Raw genomic sequence first — 16,714 nt, 5'->3', positions numbered from 1 at the left:
AATCTGTGTCCTCTGGCTCTCAATCCTTCTGCCACAGGGTTACAGGGAAAGGCTGGGGGAGTGGGACTAGTGAATTGCTCTTGCAAAGAGCTGGCGGACCGTGTGGCCTGATTCTGTTCTAGAACCATTCTACGATTCACTGATGCTCAGCAAGAATTCACGGGAGAAGATCATGCTTAACGAACCTACAGGAATTTTCTGATATGGTTGATATGTAAAAACTATATTGCCCTATTTGGATTTCCAGAGAACTGTGAAGAGTTGCACAATGACAATTGACTGCAGTCAAGAAAAAAAGAGACATATGCTACTGGATAGAAAAATTTTGGAAGTAGAGTGTAGCCACAAGTAGTGTCTTCCAGGATTCAGTGAAATAAATATAAAACTGATTGGCACGTGGAAAGGTATTGAAGGAAAAGTTCCATCGTTTGCAAATCTCATCAAATTAGGAAGCACTGTGAATAAGGAACAATGCAGATTCATAAGAATATAGATAATATGACCAGTAGATTGCACATGTAATAAAAGCAATGTTTTGCATTCGGGGAGGGAGGAGAAAAAACAAAACAAAGGGCAAGGCATTCATCAGATCCCATTGGAGTACTGCACGCAACTCTGGTCACCTAAATCAGAGGAAGATCATAATGCCCTTGAATAGGACAACAGAATTCAAATCCCAGCATGGTAGTTTGAGAATTTGAATTCAGTTTGAAAATTCTGGAAATAAAAAGCAACCATCAGTAAAGTGACTGTGAAACTGTCGGATACTAAAAGCTAAACTGGTTCATTAATATCCTATAGGGAAGGAAACCAGCTGACCTCATCTGGTCGGCCTGTGTGACTCCAGACCTACACCAAATTGGTGACTCAACAGCCCTCTGAAGTGGCCGAGCAAGCCACTCAGTTCAGAGGAACTGGGGATAGGAACATAGGAGTAGGATTAGGCCATTTAGCCCATCGAGCCTGCACCACCATTCAATATGATCATGGCTGATCATCCATCTCAATGCCTTCCCCCCCCACACTATCCTCATATCCCCTTATGTCATTTGTCTTTAGAAATCTGTCAATCTCTACTTTAAACATACTCAATGACTGAGCTTCCAGAGTCCTCTTGGGTAGAGAATTCCAAAGATTCAGAACACTCTGAGTAAAGAAATTTCTCCTCATCTCTGTCCTAAGTGGCTTCCCCCTTATTTTGAAATTGTGTCCCCTGATTCTAGACTCCCCAACCAGGGAAAACATCTTAGCTGCATCGACCCTGTCTATCCCTTTAAGTGTTTTGCAGGTTTCAATGAGATCACCTCTCATTCTTCGAAACTATGGAGAATACAGGCCCAGTTTCCCTAATCGACATTCATAGGACAGTCCCACCATCCTGGCAACAAGTCTGGTGAATCTTCGTTGCACTCCCTCTATGGCAATAATATCCTTCCTAAGGGGACCAAAACTACACACAGTACTCCAAGTGCGGTCTAATCAAGGTTCTGTACAATTGAAGCAAGACTTCACGACTCCTGTACTCAAATCCTCTTGCGATAAAGGCCAACATACCATTAGCTTTCCTAATTGCTTGCTGCACCTGCTTGTTAGCTTTCAGTGGTTTATTGACAAGGACACCCAGGTCCCTTTGTACATGTACACTTTCTAATCACATCCTTTAGAATAGATTCTAGCATTTTCCCAACGACTGATGCAAGGCTAACAGGTCTGTAACTCCCTGTTTTCTCTCTGCCTCCCTTCTTAAATAGAGGGGTGACATTTGAGACCTTCCAATCTGCAGGAACTGCTCCAGAATCTATAGAATTTTGGAAGATGATCACCAATGCATCCACCATCTCCACAGCTACCTCTTTCAACACTCTGGAATGTAGAATATCAGGTCCTGGGGACTTAACCTTCAGCCCCATTAATTTCTCCAATACAATCTTGTTACCAATATTAATTTCCTTCAATTCCTCATTCCCCCTAATCCCTGGATCTCCAATTCTGGGAGATTTCTTGTACCTTACTTTGTCGGTCTTCACTGAGGAATCATTTAGCTTCTCTGCCATTTCTCTATTCCCCCATTATAAATTCTCCTGACTCTGCCTGTAATGGACTTACATTTGTCTTAACCAAACATTTCATTTTTACATACCTGTAGAAGCTTTTACAGTCTGTTTAGATTTTTTGCTAGTTTACATTCATAATCTATTCTCCCTTTATCAGTTTCTTCGGCCTCCTTTGCTGTATCCTAAAATCCTCCAAATCCTGAGGTTTAACACTATTTCTGGCAACTGTATAGGCCTTTTCTTGTAATCTTATGCAATCCTTAACTTCCTTGGTTATCCACGGTTGACTGCTTTTACTTTTGGAGGTTTTGTGCCTTGAAGGAATGATAGTTGCTGTAAACTATGTAATATTACTTTAAAGACTATCCATTGCCTATGTACTGTCATACCTTTTAATGGATAATGAGTGTTGGCCTCTCCAGCAATACCCAAATCTACAGAATGATCAAGCTAAATTTAAGATGCAATAAAAAGTAAGCTGAACTGCTTTTCTGTGGAAAAGTGCTGACTTTAAAGATAGAGAAGTTTTCAAGATTAAAGTTTTAAAAATGCAAATAGTTCTAGTACTTTTGTTCAACATCATTACATATTAAAATAATGTTGAAATAGCATAACAAAATTATAGGTTACAGACTTAAACAATTATATAGCCAACACATGTAGCAGGGCTTCACACCACACATTTCGTCTTCAGCCTGGCACTTTTTATATCCTATTAAAACATAGGCATCTGGGTTGCTGATGCATTTCCCTTTATTTGCTCAAAATAAATTTGCATTTATATAGTGCCGTTCACAACCACAGGATGTCCAAAAGTTCTTTAGTCAACTTTTGAAGCGTATTCACTGTTGTAATGCAAAAAAATGCCACAGCCAATTTGCACACAAGCTTCCAGAAACAGCAATGTGATAATGACCAGATAATCTGTTTTTGTAATATTAAGCATAAATATTGGCCATGACACTGGGGATAACTCCCTTGCTCTTGCTCAAAATAGTGCCATGAGATATTTTTCATCCCCGAGTGGGCAGACAGGGCCTCAGCTAAATGTCTCATCTGAAAGACAGCATCTCGCTCAGTACTGCACTGGAATACCAGCTTTGATTTTTGTGCTCAGGTCCTGGAATGAGACTTAAATCCACAACCGTCCAACTCAGGGTGAGTGCGCTATCAACTGAGCAACAGATGACAATGACATATGAAGCAACATGAAAGCTAAACCAACAATTTTACAGGCTAGCTGATTTTTCTAAATATCTAGATATTAAAGTATAAAGTCTGTTATAAATCATAAAAGATGACATGGCTTTAGTGAAACACACATTTACTTAATGGGACGAGTTGCATTTGCTTCAGGATGTCAATGCTGTCCTGTTTAAGGAAAAAACACATGCTGGAAATATAAAGCTGGTCAGTCAGCATCGAAAAAAGGGAGAAAAGATGAGCTCAAGTTTCAGATATAGACCCTTCATCAGAATGCCCTCATCACTAAACCAGTGAAACACACACCTTAAAAAAAAAGTAGTTAGCCTATTGTTCTAAAAATATGCATTATGTTATTCTGAGGAATACTAGTACTTTAAAAATCCACTTAGTAAAAACTAGTTTGAAGTTAATGTGCCAGTTTATGAACTGTTTAAAAACAAAACTTTCACAAGCATAAAAGTTAGACAGGAAAAAAAAGATAATGAAAAGGTTTGGCAGTATCCAGCATGTAGTCTTTTACATGCCTACCAGTGTTTTAAGTTGGCAGTAAGCACTTCAACCCATCTGTCAGCCTTATGGCAGGACAAAAGAAAAAAAAACATCTTTTCACTTGGAGCCGCAAAGCTGACAGCAGCCAGAACAAAAGAAAAATTGCTAATTTTATTTTATGTATTATGAAATAGTCTGTAAGTTGGATGTATCGCACGTGGATGTCATAACCTGTTTCAGTTAATTAGCAACATATCTGCATTAATGTTCAAAAGAAAAAACCTGGTCCTTAAAATTAAAGATCCTACAAATATTTTCAATCAAAATATCTGCAAACGTATCAGAAGAATTTAACAAAGGCCAAATTAAAGTCGACTCCTGAAATTGCAATGTTAAAAAATAAACACTTCCTGGGGAAGGAATGGGCCATACCCAACTTGAAAATAAATTTCATTCCTTTCAATGCTCATATTCCCCTCTATAATTTTTTAATTCACTGCAGCTGTCTTTTTCTGAACTACTGTTTTTTTTCCTTGGCAGTAACTTGACTGAAAGTTGGTAGAACTGCAGCTTCGGTTGCAATAGTCTAGTAGCCCAATGCAATTTCAGTTTTATTTGTCTTCATATCTTAAGGCCTATAATTTAGGGCTGTTTGAGTTATTGGCCATTTTGAAACTGTTGGTCGTCATGTATGACAACTTTCATTGCTTTCCAATACAATAAAAAAAAAAGTCATACAAATATGTGCTTTAAGAACATTAAAAAAAAGGATGGGTAGGCCATTCAGCCTCTCGAGCCTGCTCCATTCAGTAAGATCATGGCTGATCTGATTGTGGCCTTACCTCCACTTTACTACCTGCCGCTCCGTAACCTTTGACAGATTTTTGATTGAATATATTCAAGGCTGAGTGATTACCTAGTCAATGATCCACTGCTCGCTGGGAAGAGAATTCCAAACACTAACAACCCTCAGAAGAAATTGCTCCTCATCTGTCTTAAATGGGAGGCCCCTTATTGTGATACTGTGCCCTAAATATCCCCGAGGGGCAACATCCTTTCAGCATCTACCCTGTCAAGCCCCCTCAGAATCTTATAGGTTTCAATAAGATCACCTCTCATTCTTTCAAACTCCAATGAGTATAGGTCCAACTTTTCCGCAAGACAAACTCATCATCCCAGAACTCTGCCAAGTGAGCCTTCTCTGATCTTCCAATGCAAATATGTCCCTCCTTAAATTAGGAGACAAAACTGTACACCGTGCTCTAGATGCAGTCTCACCAATGCCCTGTACAGAAGGAGCAAGACTTCACAGTGGCCCGGTGGTTGGCACCGCAGCCTCACAGATCCAGCGACCCGGGTTCAATTCTGGGTACTGCCTGTGTGGAGTTTGCAAGTTCTCCCTGTGTCTGCGTGGGTTTCCTCCGGGTGCTCCGGTTTCCTCCCACATGCCAAAGACTTGCAGGTTGATAGGTAAATTGGCCATTATAAATTGCCCCTAGTATAGGGAGGTGGTAGGGAAATATAGGGACAGGTGGGATGTGGTAGGAATATGGAATTAATGTAGGATTAGTATAAATGGGTGGTTGATGGTCGGCACAGACTCGGTGGGCCGGAGGGCCTGTTTCAGTGCTGTATCTCTAAATAAAAATAAATAAAATGCCATCCCCTTTGCATTAAAAGCCAGCAATGCATTTGCCTTCCAAATTACTTGCTGTACCCGCATGCTGACTTTTTGCAATTCACGTACAAGGACACCCAGGTCCCTCTGTACCGCAACATTCTGAAGTGTCTCTATTGAAATAATATTCTGCTTTTCTATGCTTCCTGCCAAAGTGGATAACCTCACATTTTCCCACATTATACTCCATCTGCCAACTTTTTGCACATTGACAACTTATCATAATTCCTTTGCAGATTATTTGTATCCTCCTCACAGCTTGCTTTCCGACCTATTTTCATATCAGCAGCAAATGTGGCTACAATACAGTCATCCCTTCATCCAAGTGATTAATATACAGATTGTAAATAATTGAGTCCCCAAAACAGATCCCTGTGGCACTCCACTAGTTACTGTTTGCCAGCCTGAAAATGACCCATTTATCCCTGCCAGAGAATAGAGAATGCATAAATGGGTCCTTTTCTGACTGGCAGGATGTGACGAGTGGAGTCCCGCAGGTGTCTGTGGTGAGGCCTCAGCATTTTACAATTTAGATCAACGACCTAGATGAGGGGAGCAATGGCTTGGCAACTAAATTTGCAGATGAGACGAAGATAGGTAGGAAAGTATCTTGTGAAGAGGACATAAGGAGGTTGCAGACCAATAGAGATAGGTTGAGTGAGTGGGCAAAAATCTGGCAGATGGAAATGTGGGAAAATGTGAAGTTGTTCACTTTGGTAGGAAGAATACAAAAAACAGAGTGTTACTTAAATGGAGAACAACTGCAGAATTCCAGGGTGCAGAGGGATCTAGGTGTTCCAGTGCATGAATCACAAATAGTTAATATGCAGGTACAGCAAGTCATAAAGGCTAATGGAATGCTATCCTTTATTATGAGAGGAACTGAAAAAACAAAAGGTTATGCTTCAGTTATACAGGGCATTGGTGAGACCACATCTCGAATACGGTGTACAGTTTTCTTATTTAAGGAAGGACGTGAATGCGTTGGAAGGGATTCAGAAGAGGTTTAGATTTAGATTGATACCTGGAATGAGCGGGTTGTCTTATGAGGAAAGTTTGGACAGGCTGGGCTTGTTTTCACTGGAGCTTAGAAGGAGGGGAGAGTTGATTGAAGTATACAAGATCCCGAACAGTCTTAACAATGTGGATGTGGAAAGGATGTTTCCTCTTGTGGGGAGAGACCAGAACTAGGGGGCACTGTTTTAAAATTAGGGGTCTCCCTTTTAGGACAGATGAAGAGAAATTTCTGAGGTTTGAGAGACTTTGGAACTCATTGCCTCAGGTGGTGGTGGAGGCGGTTTCATTGAATATTTTTACAAATACGACATACGAATTAGGAGCAAAGTAGGTCATTTGGCCCTTCGCGCCTGCTCTGCCATTCAATAAGATCACGGCTGATCTGTTTCTGTTTTGAATTCCATACTCCCATCTACCCCCAATAACCTTTGAAGGAGGAAGAAGATGCAGTCCAGGCAATGTTGAAAGAGGAGGTAAGTCAGACACTAGAGGTGTTTAAAATTGATAAAGAAGTAGTATTAGATAGGCTGTCAGTATTTAAAGTGGATAAAGCACCAGGGCTGGATGAGATGCATCCAAGGATACTGCGGGAAGTGCGGGTTGAAAATCGCAGAGGCACTGGCAATAATTTTTCTTAGACTTGGGGGTGGTGCCGGAGGACTGGAGAATAGCAAATGTTATACCCTTGTTCAAAAAAGGGTGTAAAGATAAGCCCAGTAACTACAGGCTAGTCAGTTTAACTTCAGTGGTAGGAGAACTTATAGAAAAAAATTATTCAGGACAAAAATCAATAGTAACATGGACAAATGTGAGTTAATTAAGGAACGCCAGCATGGATTTCTTAAGGGAAAATCATGTTTAACTAACTTGCTGGATTTCTATTGAGGAGGTTACAGAGGGTTGATTAGGGCAATGCTGTTGCTGTGGTGTACATGGACTTTCAAAAGGTGTTTGATACAGTGCCGCACAACAGACTTGAGAAAATTTGTAGCTCATGGAATAAAAGGGACTGTGGCAACGTGGATACGAAATTGGCTGAGTGACAGGAAACAAAGAGTAGTGGTTAATGGATGTTTTTCAGGCCGGAGGAAGGTTTGTTGTGGAGCTCCTCAGGGATCAGTGTTGGGACCCTAGCTTTACCGGATATATATTAATGACCTAGACCTTGGTGTACAGGGCACAGTTTGCAGATGATACGAAACTTGGAAGCATTGTGAACTGTGAGGAGGATAGTGTAGAACTTCAAAGGGACATAGACAAGTTGGTGGAATGGGCAGACAGGTGGCAAATAAAGTTCAATGCAGAGAAATATGAAGTGATTCATTTTGGTAGGAAGAACATGGAGAGACAATATAGAATAAAGGGCACAATTCTAAAGGGGCTACAGGAGCAGAGGGACCTAGGTGTATATGTGCATAAGTCATTGAGGGTGGCAGGACAGGTTGAGAGCGCAATTAATAAAGCATGCAGTATCCTGGGCTTTATTAATAGGGGCATAGAGTACAAGAGCAAGGAAGTTATGTAGAACTTGTATAAGACACTAGTTCAGCCTCAGCTGGAGTACTGCATCCAATTCTAGGCGCCGCACTTGAGGAAAGACGTGAGGGCATTGGAGAGTGTACAGGAGAGATTCACGAGAATGGTTCCAGGGATGAGGAATTTCAGTTATGAAGATAGACTGGAGAAGTTAGGACTGTTTTCCTTGAAGAGAATGCTGAGAGATGATTTGATAGAGGGGGCGGCACAGTGGCGCAGTGGTTAGCACCGCAGCCTCACAGCTCCAGCGACCTGGGTTCAATTCTGGGTACTGCCTGTGTGGAGTTTGCAAGTTCTCCCTGTGCCTGCGTGGGTTTCCTCCGGGTGCTCCGGTTTCCTCCCACATGCCAAAGACTTGCTGGTTGATAGGTTAATTGGCCATTATAAATTGCCACTAGTAGAGGTAGTTGGTAGGGAAATATAGGGACAGGTGGGGATGTGGTAGGAATATGGAAGTAGTGTAGGATTAGTATAAATGGGTGGTTGATGGTTGGCACAGACTCGGTGGGCCGAAGGGCCTGTTTCAGTGCTGTATCTCTAAAAAAAACTATTCAAAATCATGAGTGGTCTGGACAGAGTAGATAGAGAGAAACTATTCCCACTCGTGAAGGGATCGAGAACGAGAGGGCACAGATTTAGAGTATTTGTTAAGAGAAGCAGAAGTGACATGAGGAAAAACTTTTTCACGCAACAAGTTAAGGTTTGGAATGCACTGGAAGCAGGTTCAATAGAAGCATTCAAAAGGGAATTAGACAGTTATATGAAAATGAAAGAATGTGCAGGGTTATGGGGAGAAGGAAGGGGGAATGGAACTGAAGGAGTCGCTCTTTCCGAGAACCGGTGTGGACACGATGGGCCGAGTGGTCTCCTTCTGCACTGTAACAATTCTGTGAATCCCTTGCCTAACAAGAATTTATCTACCTCCACCTTAAGAATATTCAAATATTTCAGTGCTTGGGGGAGGGAGGAAGAGAAGAAAGAAAGAGTGGGTCAAAGCAATCCAATTGGTCTAGGGGGAAGGGATTGAAGTGAAAAGTGCTTAAACTTTGGGGGGGGGGGGGGGGGTCAGGTACGGATGTTAATTATTTGTGGGGGGGCAGTGGACAAGGAATGAACTGTATGGTCATGGGGGTGGTGGGAGGGGCAAGAAACATTACATGACACCATTACTGGGGACAAACCACCTTCCCCCTCCATGCATGCAGTCCGCCATCTTTGAAGCTAGCTTGTAAATGCAGCCCACAGTTTCCTGCATTCTGTCTCACTCCTTTCTTGAATAGGGTGGTTATATTTGTGATTTTCTAATCCACTGGGACCTTTCCAGAATCTAGGGAATTATGGAAGATTACAACCAATGCATCCACTATCACTGCTGCCACTTCCTTTAAGACCCTCAGATGCAGGCCATCAGGTCCAGGGGACTTGTCAGCCTTAAGTCCCAGTAGTATTCCCAATACTTTTTCTCTAGTGATAGTAATTGTTTTAAGTTTCTCCCACCTTTTTGTCCCCTGATTTTCTACTATCCTCGGAATGCTTTTTGTGTCTTCTACTGTTAAGATGAATACAAAATACTTGTTCAAAGCCTCTGCCATTTCATTCCCCATTATTAATTCCCCAGTTTCACCCTATAAAGGGACCAATGCTCACTTAAGCTACTCTTTTCTTTTTTATATATTTGCAGAGCTTTTACTATCTTCGTATTTCTTGCTAGTTTTCTCTCATACTCCAATTTCTCCCTTTTTTATTAAGTCATCCTTTGCTGGCTTCTAAAATGTTCTCAATCTTCTGGCCTACCACTAATCTTTTCAGTATTGTACGCAATTTAGTTAGCTATGGATGGCGCTTCCTTCTGGCACAGTCTTTCTTCACGATGGAATATACCTTCGTTGAGTTATGAAATATCTCCTTAAATGTCTGCCACTGTTTCTCTACCATCTTACCTTTTAACATATATTTTCCCAGTCCACTTTAGCCAATTGTGTCTTCATCCCCTTGTAACTGCTTTATGACACTAGTTATGGACCCTCATTTCTCACTCTCAAACTGAATGTAAAATTCTATCTCATGATGAACACTTTTGCCTAGAGGATCCTTTACTGTGACATCTTTAATTAATCCTGTCTCATTACACATGATGAGATCCAAAATAGGCTTGGTCCATGTTAGATTCTGGAATGTATTGTTCAAAGAAACTGTCCCGAATATACTACAAGCTCATCCTCTAGGGTACCTTGGCCAATTTGATTTGTCCAAATCGATGTGAAGATTAAAATCACCCATGATTACTGTTGTACCCTTTCTTGCAAGCCCCTTTGTAGCTACTGTTAGGGAGCCTATAAACTCCTCCCACCGGTGCTATCTTTCCTTTGCTATTTATCTCCAGCCAAACTGATTCTATATCCTAATCTTTTGATCAAAGATCATTTCTCACTATTGCACTGATCTCAGCTGCTCTTACATCAATACTCAAAGTGCTTCAAGCGCATTGTATCAAAAAGTCTTGTTCCGTATATTGATCAGTTACAGTTTGCTCAAGAACCTCAAGTCAGTGGATGATGCTGTTCTGAACTTGGTCCATTCGATCCAACAGCACACTGGTAGATTCGGCAACTATGCTTGCACCACTTTTGTTGAATTCTCTTCAGCTGTTAATACCATGCAACCATTCAAGCTTATTGAGAAACTGAAAAACTTTAATGCTAATCCTACTCTCCTACTTAGGATTTGAGATTTTCGTCACAACAGGACCCATGTTAATGAATACTGGATCTCCTCAAGCTATGTACTCTAACCCTTGCTTTTCATCCTCTACACAAATGATTGTCGATCAGAACATGACGACATAACAATTCTGAAGTATGATGATATGGCACTTGTGGACCTCATCAGGAATAACGAAGTAAACTATAGGGACTCAGGTTCATAAAATGGTGTGATGACAATTCTCTTAAATTGAATAAATCAAGACAAAAGAACTAGTTATAGACTTCAGGAAAAAGCTAGTTAATGATATGGCTTCCATGAAGATTCATGATGTGGACCCTGAAGTGTTTAGGTATCAAATTAAATGGCCAGTTGAATTATTAGGGGAAAACAGTGTACCGATGTGGTGGCCAGGGACACACACGATTATATCACCTCAAAGTTAAAATCCTTTTGCATATATCCCACAATTATGAAACTCTTCTATATGGCTACACCTGAGAGTGCTATCCTTTTTGGATGTCTCTCCTGGTACTGTTGTCTTAGGAATGGAGATTCTTTGAGCACAGAAATTGTTGAAATCAGGTAGGAAGGGTATTTGATGAGCAGGGGCAGCACAGTGGCGCTGTGATTAGCACCGCAGTCTCACAGCTCGAGCGACCCGGGTTCGGTTCTGGGTACTGCCTGTGCGGAGTTTGCAAGTTCTCCCTGTGACCGCGTGGGTTTCCGCCGGGTGCTCCGGTTTCCTCCCACAGCCCAAGACTTGCGGGTTGACAGGTAAATTAGCCATTGTAAATTGCCCCTAGTGTAAGTAGGGGGTAGGAGAATTAAGGGAAGGTGGGGATGTGGTAGGAAATATGGGATTAATCTAAGATTAGTATGAATGGGTGGTCGATGGTCGGCACAGACTCGGTGGGCCGAAGGGCCTGTTTCAGTGCTGTATGACTATGACTTTCTGTCTTTTAATGAAATCTGTTCTTGAAGAATTTTGACAAAAAAATTTTTAAAAAGTGTTACGAACAGCGACAATCACTCCCTGACTCAATATTACTGTTGGACGTGTTCAGGGAAAAGGGTTACAATCCCTAAGATACAGGACAAAAATCAGTTCTTGAAGTCATTCGTGCCATTCTTTATAAAGAACAGGAGGCTGATGAGTGGATGAAGATATGCACTCTTGATGGGTTTCATTGATTGATTAATTATTTTACTACACTGGAATTAGTTTTTAACATTTTTGATCAATTAGACTTTTTGTGACAGGGTAATTTTCTGGCTTTAATTTTATTATAGACATGTAATTTTAATGAATAAGCAATATATACAAAATGAATTTCTGTATCAACAAAAATTGAAACTGAATTGAAGTTGAAATTAACAGAGGTACCCCACCTTGCTTTCCTTTCCTCCTGCCCTTCCAAAAGGTCAAATACCATTGAATATTCAGGTCCCTGTCTTGGTCACCTTGCAACCATGTCTCTGTAACGGCAATCATATTATACTCATTTATTTCTAAGTGCATTATCAATTCATCCATCTTGTTTTGAATGCTGCGAGCATTCAGATAAAGAGACTTTAAATTTTGTCATGTTTAGTTTAGTGATACAGCACTGAAACAGGCCCTTCGGCCCACCGAGTCTGTGCCGACCATCAACCACCCATTTATACTAATCCTACACTAATTCCATATTCCTACCACATCCCCACCTGTCCCTATATTTCCCTACCACCTACCTATACTAGCGGCAATTTATAATGGCCAATTAACCTATCAACCTGCAAGTCTTTGGCATGTGGGAGGAAACCGGAGCACCCGGAGGAAACCCACGCAGTCACAGGGAGAACTTGCAAACTCCACACAGGCAGTACCCAGAATTGAACCCGGGTCGCTGGAGCTGTGAGGCTGCGGTGCTAACCACTGCACCACTGTGCCGCCCCACATCTTACCATTTTTCCCTACTCTATTATTTAGATGCTCTGGGCATTGTTACATCAACTTTTAACCTCCAAAAAAATGCACATTGCTTTCCAGGATATTAGAGCTAAGGGTTTATTGCTCCATCCGATCATTCACACTTTACAGAAAAGGAGGTCAGAGAATCGGGGCAGCTCTGCTTTCCTGTTGGGAGCACAGAATTACCTTTCACACTCCTCAGCCAATGATGCAGTCATTTATTATCCAAGTTTCTACCCCTATCCAAGTATCTACCACCTGTCAGTTTCTTTTGCAGAGGGGCAGTGATCCTTTCCCAATGGATTCTACTATCCCCAAGGCAACTTATAGTTTAGACTTTGATATTGTGGCCTCTATTATTCCATGCATCCCATAAGCTCCACTGTCAGCTATAGCTATCTCGGGTGGATGTGGATAGGATGTTTCCCCTTGTGGGAGAATCTAGAACTAGGTCATCGTTTAAAAATAAAGGGGTTGCCCACTTAAGACAGAGATGAGGAGATATTTTTTCTGAGGGCCGTGAGTCTTTGGAATTCTCTTCCTCAAAAGGCAGTGGAAGCAGAGTCTTTGAATATTTTTAAGGCAGAGGTAGATAAGCAAGGGGGTGGAAGGTTATCAGGGGTAGGTGGAAATGTGGAGTAATCAATTCAGCCATGAACTTACTGAATGGCGGAGCAGGCTCGAAGGGTCGAGTGGCCTACTCCTGCTCCTAATTCAAATGTTCATATGTAGTAGAGAAGATGGATAAAAGTCAAAAATTCTTCAGCCATAGACACTTTGTTAATGTTCTCATATGCACTGTTGTGCCTCTCTTTGCACAAAAGGAATAATCTTCTAGCATAAACAAACAGTCAGCATGCACGCCTCAGGAATTGCCACCAAGTGCTTTCACAGCTTTCTTTTAAAATGTTTCCCTATTGACCTCATTACTACAGAAACATTGGTTATCCTGGCATCCATTCACTAAATAATCCAAGCATAGTGAGTAACCCTGGCCAGCTGAGATGGTTCCAAATGGTCTCAGTCTGATTTTTCATAAAGTGCATTGACAGATGATACTGATTCCTCACAGTTGATCAACCAGATTTTCAGAAGTTACTCACACAAGACTCACTTCAACTCAGCTTTATAACTTACTGGAAAACTTCACCTTTCGCAAGTACCCCTCTTGTAAAGACATTTTTTTTTTAAAAAAAGGATCAGGCTGTTTTAAGAATCTAAAATCCAAACCTTCACTTATTTTAGCTGACCTTTCACCTTGGCCAAGGCAAAGTCCACTTCTCCATTTTATTAGCTGCAACCTGAAAGCAACTATAGTCCCTACTTTCAGTTTTACAACAATCCTTTTCATAAACAGTTTCACTCCTGTAACACAACGTACATATGCAATTGGGTTTGCACAAGACTAAAATTGAAAATAATCCAATGGGTCCAAATGCAAGTCATTAACTTGTTCCTGCCAACTGAACTTCCAAATAACTGCAAAGTTTTTACTTCCAAATTGCATCACAAGAATGAGGTGCGCCAAAACCAGTTGTGGAATTCAGGATTATTCAAAAAAAGCACAAAATAGCAATTGGAATATTCATTCATATGCAAAATGGCAGGAATAGCTATCATGGATATCTAGTTTTCTTTTACATATGATCTCAACAAGTGATATTATGCATAAAGCTGCAAGTAAACGTAACAAAACAATCATATTAGGTGAAGAATGTAACCAACCGCCAACAGGCATGGCGCATTTTTTTTTTAGATTAGAGATACAGCACTGAAACAGGCCCTTCGGCCCACCGAGTCCGTGCATTAGGACCAGTCAAGGCGGAAATGTCAATTTGCTGACATTATTGCACGGTCTTCCAGAGACAGAATTAAACTACAAGACCTGCAGCTGCATAAATTTTGCAAAGCCCTGACATATCAGCAGTACATGGAATGAACTACACAATAGTCAGATAGGAGCATCAGAAAGGTGAGAGGAAAGTCATCCCACACCTTCTAGTAATGCAATCGAGATCTACAACTTATGCACATTCTGAAAGCAGCAATGTGATTAATACACAGCCAACATTATGTGGGACTAAAAGTTCATCTAGTAACAATAGCAGTGTTCTAGTTTTAATAGCTCAAATTAGAGATTCTCAATGCAGTCATTAAATGTTTTTACTTTCCACATCCACATGGGGCAGTATTGATGCCTCAATTATACCAACTGTCATAAGACACCCAAGACCAATTTCTTTCATTTCCAGGATATGGGTGTCCTCGGCAATTATTTTACTTAAGCAAAATGCAAATAATACTGTGGCATTAGATTATTCTTTGCCAAACCAAAATTTATTGCCATCAAATTCCACATCCATTAAAATGTAACCACACTTCTGTTCATTATTGTTACGCCAATGGCTTTGTTGAATGATAATTTTCCTTAATCCACTGACTGGGGATCTGAATTTTTTTTTTTTGAAAAGACATTGTTAAAAAGACAAGCTGCCAGCAAAGCCATCCTTTCAACTTAAAATGTCACCTGGTTTGCAACACTGTATCCTACATTGCAAAGGACTGTGAAGAGACGAAATGTTTGCTAATATCCCAGCAAAAACCAAGACCCAGGAGGTTTAAAGGTACTACTTATTCTCTCAGCAAGCAGAGAAATACTGCTAAATGCTAGGTTTGAATGACTGACCGTCATGTGACAAAAAACACAGATTAGGGGGGTGGCTTAATTTTTTTTTCCTCTGCAGAGGAGAAGCAACTAGACTCTGACCCTCTCTCTCCCCATTCCAGTTTGAAAGCTTTCAAATCCTACTTGTTGACTGACCACCTTTTATACTCTGGCTACAATCCAAAACCCTGTTGGAGGAAATCATCCGTATCGCTATCTCCAAGAGACTCACCAAACCAGTCATCTACCTCTTCAAACTATAAGCCTCAGGACCACTGAATTCAGCTGGAAGCCAACCAAATCACCAAACTCCACAGACTATATACTTTCTTTCAAAAAAATGAACACTAACGCAACCAACCAATCTACCTTTCCCCACTATAACCTATTTGTGCATATGTAAACCTCCAGAGTGAGAGAGAGAAATCTGGTGTGTTGTTTATTATTTTATTAGTGCTGTTTAAGTGCAATAAAGTTAATCTCTCAAGAAAACCTGTCCCGTTTAAAAGGCCTGTTAACCTGACTCAAACCCAACGACGTGTCGTGTTCGGGTCAGGTCAGGCCGCTCTTCGGGCTCGGGTCGGAAACACACAGCAAGTGTTAAAAGTTAAAAAAAAACTTACCTGAGCTGAGAGTCTGGGACATCAAGCAGGGAAACTGAGTCGGCGCAGTGAGCGTCTCTAGGACGTCATCACGCTCATGCTGCAGCTTCTGGCAGATTGGGAGTTGGAATGCAAGTAAAGGGAACATTGTGGTGGTCGGGTCGGGCTTGGTTCGGGTCGGGTTTATTTTTGGTCACTTGAGCGGGCCTTTAATCCCATTGGTTCTTGTTGTCATCATAAGAAGAACCAACCACGTACTGGCCAGTACATCTACTTTAAGAATTAAACCTGATGTGGTCTAACAAGGAGAGGGAGGAGAGGGAAAACAGGGAAGTCCTTCAACCTCTCCTCACTTGACTAACAAGTCCTCTCTCTATAAAAAGAGAACTTCAATCTCATAACAGCTCCAGTTCTCAAGATGCAAATTTTCTGCTGTATCTCAAAGAGGAAAAAAAATTGAAATGAAAGCACAGCAGACTATAAAAGCTGTATTTAAAGTGCTTGTTCAGGTGGTAAAAATTTCTAAAAATTTGCTCTTCTGGGACAATACATAATGGTATGGTTAAATCTGTGCAAACAAGGTAATTCTTCTCCATTATACAATCCAAAACCAAAAATTAAGCAAAGCAAGACAGCCAATTGCTTTTGGCTCAGAAACATTCCAAATCACTCCAATTCTCTTTTAGAGATCCAATTATTAAGATGCTTCATTACTTAAAGATGTACCATACCAGTTTAAGGAAGATAGCAAAGACAGGAGGCAGCACAAAGAAACTGCTGAAACAGTGTTAAGATAAAGAATGGACAAAA

At 41.0% G+C, this 16,714-nt stretch overlaps 1 protein-coding gene across 5 annotated transcripts in view; it reads right to left on the bottom strand.

Moving 5' to 3' along the window:
* Positions 1-16,714, bottom strand: part of atrnl1b (attractin-like 1b) — a 1,082,183-nt gene that overhangs the window by 1,011,496 nt on the left and 53,973 nt on the right. Inside the window, exon 1 of one of the 5 annotated variants that reach the window (XM_068052966.1) lies at positions 15,165-15,273. The exons of the other annotated variants lie outside the window; for them this stretch is intronic. The gene's annotated coding sequence lies outside the window, so the exon portion shown is untranslated. Of the gene's footprint in view, positions 1-15,164; positions 15,274-16,714 lie in introns of those variants that run through there. 5 annotated transcript variants of the gene reach the window in all.

Source organism: Heterodontus francisci, chromosome 20, assembly GCF_036365525.1.
Source record: "Heterodontus francisci isolate sHetFra1 chromosome 20, sHetFra1.hap1, whole genome shotgun sequence".
NCBI classification, from domain to species: domain Eukaryota; kingdom Metazoa; phylum Chordata; class Chondrichthyes; order Heterodontiformes; family Heterodontidae; genus Heterodontus; species Heterodontus francisci.
This window is presented reverse-complemented; position numbering and strand designations above follow the sequence as displayed.